Source organism: Aethalodelphis obliquidens, unplaced genomic scaffold (genome assembly GCF_003676395.1).
Source record: "Aethalodelphis obliquidens isolate GAN/ISIS:26980383/991018 unplaced genomic scaffold, ASM367639v1 scaffold68, whole genome shotgun sequence".
Lineage (NCBI taxonomy): Eukaryota > Metazoa > Chordata > Mammalia > Artiodactyla > Delphinidae > Aethalodelphis > Aethalodelphis obliquidens.
In genome coordinates this window covers 7,773,183-7,783,244 of record NW_020838012.1, presented here as the reverse complement: position 1 = coordinate 7,783,244, position 10,062 = coordinate 7,773,183, and the positions used below count along the sequence as shown (strand labels likewise).

The 10,062-nt window shown below is 40.0% G+C and overlaps 1 long non-coding RNA gene across 1 annotated transcript; it reads left to right on the top strand.

The window, feature by feature from the left end:
• Window positions 1-5,398: 5,398 nt before the first annotated feature.
• On the top strand, window positions 5,399-6,590 carry LOC113611111 (uncharacterized). Its single transcript, XR_003429351.1, has 2 exons — window positions 5,399-6,213; window positions 6,319-6,590. It is a non-coding gene; the product is annotated as an uncharacterized LOC113611111 (long non-coding RNA).
• The last annotated feature ends 3,472 nt before the right edge of the window (window positions 6,591-10,062 follow it).

The following is a 10,062-nucleotide window of genomic DNA, read 5'->3' as shown; positions in this document are numbered from 1 at the left end:
GGTGGGCCCAGGGGCGGAGTCCGCAGGTGGGGGCGGGGCTCGTACTGAAAGCGATCGGGCTGATCCTTGTGCCCTGAGTTCTGAATGTTTGCTATCTGGGTCGCCTAGTGACGCGGCAGGAGGAAAAGGTGGTTTTTCTGTTCGGTTTTCCCTCGGGCGGAAGTCCTGTCGCCCAGTCCTTAGGAAAATATCCAACTGCCTTTATGGAAGATTGCGTGCGTGCGTTCCCTCCTCCGTGCTGCAATCGGAGTCCCGGACGGCCTCACAAGGGTTTTTTTTTTTTTTTTTTTTTTTTATTGACATAACTCCATTACTCTAGGAAGCACAGTTTGGCACAAGTATTTGCAGGAATCAAGTGAAGTAGACCGACCCTGGTTCAATTCCTCACTCGTCCTACACCAGTGTTACTTGATTATATAAATGCTCCTTGCAAAGGAGTCAGGGTTTTTAAAAAGTAGACGTTTCTTTTTCTGCCCTGCCCTTACTTTCTACAATCTAGTAGGAAAAAAAAGTCTCTAGCTCTTGAAGTCCTGAGTGTGCACCGAGCCGCATAGGGTCCCTCAGTTGAGAGCACAGACTGATTTAACACACGTCCTGAAGAAAGCTTGTGGTGATTCCATTGGGATGTAGGGAGGTAGGGAACTTCATGTGCTTGACAAGCCACTCCAAAGATACTGAGAAAGGAGAGACTCTTCTAGGTGGGGTGCAAATGGATGCCATTCCACTTAGGTGACACTAGACACGACTCAGAGTGGATGAGTGACAATCAAAGCTGTACTGAGAGGAATTGTAAAAATATCCAGTGCCTCCTATATAAATTTAAATATTTCCCAATCAATATTCATTGAGGAAGAGGGAAGGGTGGGGTTGGGAAATAGGTATCCTTACTTCAAGATTTGCTCTTGAATAAATCTATTTAAAATTTTCATCTCAGACTTTGCTTGGGTCTCTGGAGAAAATTTAGATTTTAGAACTGGAAGTAACAGAAGAAATCTAGCTATCCCAGCCTTTTTTTTTTTTTTTGAAGATGAGAAGACAGGTTCATAGAAGTTAAATAATTTGCCCAAATTAGTGGAAGAGCCAGGACTAAAATCCAAGTATCAAAGACTTCTGGTGTTCTTGAATTTAAGAATCAGTGGCTTATCTAGATTTTGTATGTTTCTTTTAGATGATTGGATCAACCAATGGCAGGTTTTCTAGAATTTTACTGTTAAAATGTTCTAGATAGGTGGCAAATATTTATTTATGAGTCCAATCTTAATGGAAATGTTTTTTCAGTTCACTAGCTTGGGAGTATAGGAAGCATTAAATGATTCAGATAGCCAAGATCACAGTTGCTAACTCTTCCATCTCTGTTTAGTCTCCTTTGCTGATTTCTCCTCTAGGTGCTACTTAAACATGCCTGTTTCCCTGTAATTTTGTGCTTGGTCCATTTATCAATTTGCATCCTCATTCAAATGAAATTCCCATGGTTCCAATGATCCCATAACCATATTCTCTGCCCTGAGAACTTGCTCCCAAACTGGAGGTTTCTAGTTCCATATTTCTAATTCTAAACTGGAATGCTTTCTTACCATACCATCCCCTCTCTAACAAGGGAAGTCTGCCACATTAGAAATCTTGGATTCATTTTCCACCTCTCCTTTCTTACTTCTCTCATGGAAGTAGCCATTGAACGCTCTCAATTATGTCTCAGAAATGTCTCTCAAACCTGTACTCTTCAATTTCTTGAGTAATTTCCTCCCAAAAAACTAACTTCCTTGCCCTAAGATCTTCCATTGGGTCTCCATTATTCACAAGATTTTTTAGCTTAGTTGGGACAAACTTAACTGGTAAAGCTCTTCACAGTTTCCAGCCTCAGCAATAACTGCTTCCCCTTATCTCCCTACTTCCCAATCATTTCCATAAAATACCTCTGGCTTTTTCAGATGTTCATACTTTGGCACATGCCTTTCCTTTTCCTTTGAATGTTTTCTATACCAGAGTTTTCCAAACTTTCTTGAGAATAACAATCAGGTAAAGTGCTTGTTAATAAATACAGCTACTTACATCTTCCCTGGGTCTGATTTAGAGGGTCTGGGATGGATCCTGGGAAGCTATGTTTTTAACAAGTGCCCTCACATTCATTCTTGTCATTGGATCAGTTTAGCAAACAGGTTTCACTCTTATTCCACCTTCAGAGTGCAATTCTGTTAACCTTTCACCTGGGAAAGGCTTCAGAATGCACAGACAAAATTCAGTCCTCCAGGACATCAGCCACATGCTAAAGTAGCACCTGCTACATACTTTTCTTACTAGCACTAACCAGGAAAGATTATAATGTACCTGACCAAAAAAAATCTTCAGTGGCTTCTATTAGCTACAAAATAAATTCTGCACTCAAGTCAGTTTAGCAAGTCTTTTGAGCATCTATTATATATCAGATATTATTCTAGGTTTGATACAGAATTGACTGAGACCCAACCTCAAGGAGCTCACATGGTCTAGGAAGGAATGACTCTGCTTGGCATTTAAAGTCTTTCAAATCTTGACTCAACCCAACTTTCTCTCACTCTTTATCTTTCAAAGGCCTCTTCATAATGGGTGCTCCTCGGAGCCTCCATCGCTTCACAACTGCTGTTCTTTCTATTTGGCATGCTCTTCCCTTTCCCATTCAATCTGGTTAAGTTCTGCTTTATTTTTTTAGCTGTCGACTCAAGTATCTTTTCCTCAGGAAATTTTTCTTTGTTCTTCCTGACTAGGACAAATCCTGCTATTATGACATTCACTTTGTATCTCCTTCAAGGCATTTGTCCCAGACTCGATTTTCTACTTGTTTGTATGATTATTTGATTAATGTTTCTCTCTCCCTCTAAACTGTAAGCTCTATGAGAACAGGGACCTGGGTTGTGGTTATATAGATATTCACTAACTCTTTGTGATATTCATGAATAGATATTCATTAACTCTTTGTTAATCTGTCTCTATATGTTTATGTACCTTTCTGTAAATTTGTTATAACCCTGAATATCAATTTATCTTGCATACCATATTCGAAATCAAATCTTGAATATTCTAAATTCAAACTTAACAATAACAGCTAAAATTTCTTGATTATTTTATTATGTACCAAGCACTTAAACGAATCATTTAATCTTCACAACACTTTAAGATATATGCCATTATTATCCCCATTTCATTGAATGGCTTATAAAAAAATTACTCACCTCCTGCCTCCCTGTCTGATCCTTTCCTCCTTCTTCAAGGCCAGCAATGTGTCCTCCTCAAATATCTCTCTTTTCCTGTCCTTCTCCACTTCTCCCTTCTCTTACTCTGACCCTTATGCCCTTCCTCTGTTAAGGACACTTGTGATTACATTGGACCCTCCTGGATATTTCAGGATACTCTCCCCATCTCAAGATCCTTAACTACTAACACTTGCAAAGTCCCTTTGGCCATACAAGGTGACATAGTTACAGGTTTCAGGGTTTAGGATGTGGACAACTTTGAGGGGGGAATTATTCTACCTACCCCAATATACATTCTTATATTTCCTAGAATTGTTCAGTGCTTGACACATGGTAAGGCCTCAAAAAATATCTGTCCACTGAATCAATGAATGAACAAGTCTACATTGACATTCAGCTGCACCAGAAGCTTTATAATCTTAATCAGTATTAATAAAAATAGAATCTTCAGAACAAGGAACATGGATGTGGTAGCTTGTTTCACTCTGCTTGACTGGTCAAAAACACCTGGGATACTGTGCTTGGTCTGAGTACCCCACTTCAAGTGTGAAAGAGGCAATCTAGGGCACATTTAAAGGAAGGCAACAGAATTGTGAAGAACAAAAAACAGTGTTATGTGAAACTCAGAGCCTTTATAATGTTTAGGGCTTAATCAGTAGAGTTGAGGAAGGGTGTGAACAAAGAAAAACCCATCATCAAAGCTACCGTCCCCACTATTATTATAACAGCCAATGTGTGCATCTGTGTGTGTATGTTTGTGCATTACATGTCTGCGTTTTGGAAAGTATCATCTTTTTTTAGCAACGGTTTGTCTCAGAAGGAGTTTTCACAGGCAATTATTCTTTAGAAAAATAATTTTAGTTGTCCTGATAAACATACATAAAAGTATTTTGAAATGATGTCTTCAATTGTGTTTTGGGACAAATTGGGTATTCACATATAATTAATTAACTATAAAAGATTTTTGGATGTGCAATAACAGCTACTATTAGCACGGCTCCTTGAAATTCTCACCAATGAAAAGGAATCAAATATTTTAAAATATGCATTCATTTCTAGAGAGTACATTTTTAATATGAGAAAGTGATTTCTTCCTTCTAAAGTGCTGGGTGCAACATCTGTCCAAAGTTTTTTCCTTTGCCCTGGTAAGACAGCCAGAGATTTTTTGAGAACCTTTGCAAACTGGTTTCAGACTTAAAACTTAGAAGTATAGGTGTCTCTTCTGTATCAGAATCATGACAAAGATGACTAGATCTAGGAAATGCATTTCCAAATATTTTCGTATTTTATACCATCATTTGAATATTTTATCACTTATGTTGTATTTCTTCATTCATTCATTTATTCAACAAATATTGATAGAGTGCCTACGATGTGCTAGGGTCTGTTCTAGGAACTGGGAATATAATGGTGAGTAAAATAAATAAAAATCTCATTTCTCATGGGGAGCATTCTAGTGGGGAGGGGCAAGAGACATAGACAGAATAACAAGACCAAGATAGCACATGATAGATGGTGGTAAATGCTATGAAGAAAAATAAAGTTGGGAAAGGGAATAAGGGTTCTGTAGGAGTAGATGGGTGAGGGGAGAGGGTTGCAATTTTAAACAGAGTGGGGTGAGAAAGTGATACTTAAATAAAGTCCTAAAAAAGGTGAAGGAGTGAACAAAATGGATGTCTGGTTTCTGGGCAAAGCAGCCAGTGCAAAGCCTCTTCAGTGAGAGTGAGCCTGTTGCATTCTAGCTGGAGAGGGAAGACCAGTGTGGCTGGAGCAGACTGGACTGGGGGGAATGGTAGTGAAACAGAGCAGGACGCTACGGTCCTTGCTCCCCATGTCCTCTGCCTGCCTTTTGTCTGTGGAAAAAACGTTAGCCAAAGAATAAGTTTAATCAGAGAAGTGAGAAAATACGGAAACAAAGGAAAACAGCTGAAGGAGACCAAATAATAATAGTTTAGTCATTAAGCAAATTCAAGGACTTTTAGTTCCTCCTCAGGGCTATACATAATATTCTGAGCCCTATCCTTTGAGCTATCTTACAAATATTGAAACCCTCATCAGGTGGAGAAGTTAACTACATGATGACCAGACTGTGTCCATGACATCAGCTGCCACAATTCCGAGAACTGCCTTCAAGAAATGGAAACAAACCAACCCTGGAACTGAAGATTAACTGTACTTAAAACAAGATGACGCTGGTCAGATCCCTGATGACCAATTTCAAAATGACTGTCAGAGCTGACTGTGCTGTTTCTGCATGTAGCCCCCTCCCTTCACCTATAAAAGCTCTTACCCCCTGATTGTCAGTGGGGGGAAGTCAGCCTTTGGACAGGAGTACGCCCTCCGCCCGGTTGCCGGCATCCAAAATAAAGCAGACCAACCTTGCCTCTTTATTGGCTTTTGAGGGGAGAGTAGCCAGACCCCATTTTCAGTTACGGTAGGATGTGTGGACATGGAGGCACTGGTGAAGTGAGGGTGTGGTTGGCAGCACTTCATGTCAGAGCTTGATGTTTGTGAAGATCTTGGCTTTTTATTGGAGTGAAGTGGGAAGTCAATGGAAGGTTCTGAGCCAGGCTCACTCTGGCTGCTGTGTAGGGAGACAGCAGCAAGGTCAAGGTGATCATAGGGAGGTCAGTCAGAAGTCTACTGCAGTATTTAACTGAGAGATTAAGAGTGGCTCAGAGCAGCGTGTTAGCAGTGTTGGTGGTGGCGAGTGGCCATGTTTTTGTACGTGGGGCTTGCTGATGGATTGGATGTGGGGTGAGAGAAGAGAGGTGTCAGGGATGACTGCAAGGTTTTGGGCTTGGGTGAAAGGAAGGCTACAGTTATCACCTGAGAGGGAAAGGAGCTGGATTGGAGATAATTTATATGTTCCTCCATTAGGTACAAAATCTCACCTGAGTGCACTCGGGTATAATGAAGTTCTGGTGGTAAATGAAGACGTTAAGAATCAACTTTGGGAAGGCTATGCAGTAAGGATGGTGTTGAGGTAAACGAGTTACATCTCCTTTTATATACATTAAGTGACTGGTGTAGAAAACACTTTACAGCCAAATCTGATAACCCTTAAATTCTTTAATTTCCTTCTAATCAGGGATGGGCAGAGATATGAGAAAACATGGATAAAGAGCTATGCAGGCAAAACTCAGTCACGGGTACCAGAGACCTTCATTATGAATTAGGGTAACAAAACTTTTATTTTTGCAAAATTATTGTTTTCCATAATGGCTGCTTTTGTAGTCATTATTGTGATTGAGTGTTATATACAATGAATATTTGGTTCTAAGAAACAAACAAAAAACCTGCTGATGGAAAGAATGTGTACATGCTTGTTGAGCTGTTTAATAAATAACTATTTGATGATGATTCTGCAGTATGTTTAAAGGGTAATTCTTCTTTTTTGGACAGTTCATCTGGCATTCTAAAAATGGATGTAATTTCAAGGGGTAACCAAAATGTGTCAATTAGCCTGACATCTAGGTCTTTTTAACAGATCTTTAAATTTCCAATTTCCTTTGCCATCTTAACCATGGTAAATCATCCTGAACAAATCATTCTTTTGAACAACAACCTCCTTATTAACTGAGATCAATTGAGATTAGAAAATGAAAAATACACTAGATGCTGAGAACTCTTTATGAAACCACATTTGTAAGATGAGTATTGAATGAAGATTACTGTGTTATTTTCAGCTTCTATATCATTGATTTAAACATTTATTCTCTATATCCCACTGCTGGATTGAACACTAATATATATTTGGATGGTGTGCTTGTTTGCAAGTATTATCTTTTCCCTATTGAGATTATATATTAATGGAAGGGAATTATTTTTAATTCAAAGGTAGCTTGCTTTGCACATGTGTTTTTGAAAGTGTTACACATCAAATTGAGTAGAACAGATTTTCCATTGAATTATAAATTAATGATTAACTCCTTTGTTCTAATTTCCTACTGATTTTCATTTGCTCTACAAGATCCTTAGCACATCGTGTGGCCCCTATGTGATCTGGACTCAGCCTACTTTTAAAGACAACCTCACAGCACTCTGCTCTTCTGTCTCCAGATACCCTGGTCTTCTTTCAAACCCTAATACTTCAGACTTGAGATTTTTGCACACACTGTCTAAAATGTTCATTCTCTAACACTACCTGCTTTATTTTTTCCATATAGTACATTACTTTCTTAATTATTTGTCTGTCATTCCCTAACTAGAAAGTAGCCTCCAAAAAATGCATGGATTTTAGTTTCTCTTTCCTCACTGCTGAATCTCTAGCATCTAGAACTGTGCTGGGTATATAGTATGCATTCAGAAAAAAATCGTAATGAATGAATAAATGAATGAATGAATGATTACTTACCCTGGAATACCAATTTCCCTTCTCTATACCTAGGTACCCTCTATTCATCATTCAAATTCCAGCTTAAATGTCACTTTTTCAAGCCACCATTTTTGACCCCTAGGGCAAGATCAGCTTTCTCTACGACTTGTTCTTACATGTCTCTGTATGTCTAAGTTCTCAATAGCACTTATTAGAACTTTAACTTATAAAGTCCATTATTTGTGAGATAATTTGCTTAGCTCCCGTCTTCTCTTCTAAACTGTAAAATGTCCTTATCTTGTTTTTAATCACCTCCCCAACATCTAGCAAAATGCCTGGAACAGAGACATGCTCCATAAATAGCTGTTGGATAAAAACATGGACAGATGGATGGTCAAGCAACTCCTCATTATAAATTTCAGTCCCTTTGTTCCACTTGTTCAATGTTCTCTCAACAAAAAAATAGTGGTTAGTGAACCAGAGGGAATGTTTTTCTATACCGGACAGGTTCTTATTTAAACATACTCCTCCATGAATTCAGTAATGCTTGTAGGATCCCTTAAAGCTGATGCCTCATACCAGCCTCTTTACCCCCCATGTTATTTAATGAAATAAATACTTTATGAGTTTCTCCTCTGGACCAAACTACACAGGAGGGAAAGGTCATGTAAACAGTAGAAAGACCAGAAGCTTTAAAACAGAAAGATCTCCTACACTTTGACTGCCTGTGTGAGCTTGGCTAAGTTACCAGTTGAGCCATGGGTTCTTCATCTGTCAAAGAGAAACAGCAATACCTATCTTGTGTGGTTGTTGTAGGGATTATTAATAATGCATGTAGTGTGCTTGCCATATAATAGGTGCTCAAAATATGGCATCTGTTACTACTATCACGATAAGGTAAGCTCCTAGAGGGCAGAATACACTTGCATTCCCAGAACCTTATGTATAGAATACTCTTAGTAAAGGTTGGTTAAACTGACCAGCAGAATATGTGCTACTTCTCCACTCTCAACGGGTTTTAAATCTAAGCATGAAAATAAGTTCCAAAACAGATTCATGAAATATTTAGATAATAACAAAATATAATCCTTATTATAGTGTACTATATACAAGATTAGAGCAAAATATGTGTTACAGGCCATAAGTGCTTTGGATGGCCAGGCAGGAAATGGTAAGAGGTGGCTGGCTATAGTTATTGGGAAATGATAAGTTCCCATGTCTGTGTGTGTAAGATATAGACCAGTAAGCCTCCTATAAAAATATTCAATTTCTTTGTCATTAGCTCTACCAATGTTGGATAAAATGATAGAAAGCATCAACCTGATGCTTCTGGGTAAATATGATGGCAGACAAAATTGGGTTATTGATCTTGAGTAGCAAGCTGTATCTGTCATAGTAATGGATGCTTTTTCCCCCTTTAACAATCAGTGGTTAGTTAGCTAATGAACACAAATAGGTTCTGATGACGGTGAGTAACGCTGCTCAAATAGGGCTGTATTATGTGGAGTACATCCTAGCCTTGGAAAACTAGAGCATAGACTCAATCCCATATTCCCCTTCTTCGCAGCATGCTCTGTACAGGTTTTCAGTTGAATTGCATCATCCATAATCATTACTTATTGTGGTCCCTTTATCTTAACCAAACTCTTTGGTTACAGCTCTACTAGATGGGACTGAGATAGTGAGAGTGAACAAAACAATGCTGCTTTTTCCTAAGACGTTGTCTCCTTTTTGTTACTTAGGTGTCTCAGTAAATGTATTTGACATAGATCCAAACACAGGCGCCCCATTAAAGGCTTTGGTACACTAGCAATCATACTGAAAGCTTCAGATGCCTAGTTACAGAACTGAATGCAGCCATCAACACACTCAGAAGTCCTCACATTAGGGAAAGAGATGACCACCGTCTTTTGTCACCTCAAGTCATGTAAGGATGATCTAGAATCCACCCATGCCAACTGGCAGCCAGGCACACATCAACCTGCCCAGATTCTACACCTGCGGCAACAAGCCCAGTCAGACCAGCCGTCCTGAGAAAGAGCTACTTGCCCACACACCTGCATCACAGTGGCAGACAAGTGTCCTGCAAGCCGCTGCCCTCCACACTCCTACACACACCATGCACACCTAGATGAACGCGCCTGAATATTCTTATTCACAAGGACAGAGACCTGACACTGTGCTCACACGATCACAAACAAAAACACATGTGGAATTATGCATCTTGTTCATCCAGGGCAGCAAAGCGCACTTATTATACACAGGCTTTCATGCCCCGCCCAAGACCCTTGGAAGAGCGGTTTGCTTTTCTCTGAGCCATGCACAAACTAGTCCTTCACCCCCGGGTGCGTGCCCAGCGTAGATAAAAGAGCAACTCAGCTGCAGTCCCGTCGCTCTTTTCAACTCTTTTCTCCGCCTGAACTCCCCGGGGGCCGGGTGGCGCCGGTCGGCCACGTCCGACTCCGGTGCCCTCCCCGCCCCTGCCGCGCGACGGGGCGGGGCCCAGCCGGCGGCCAG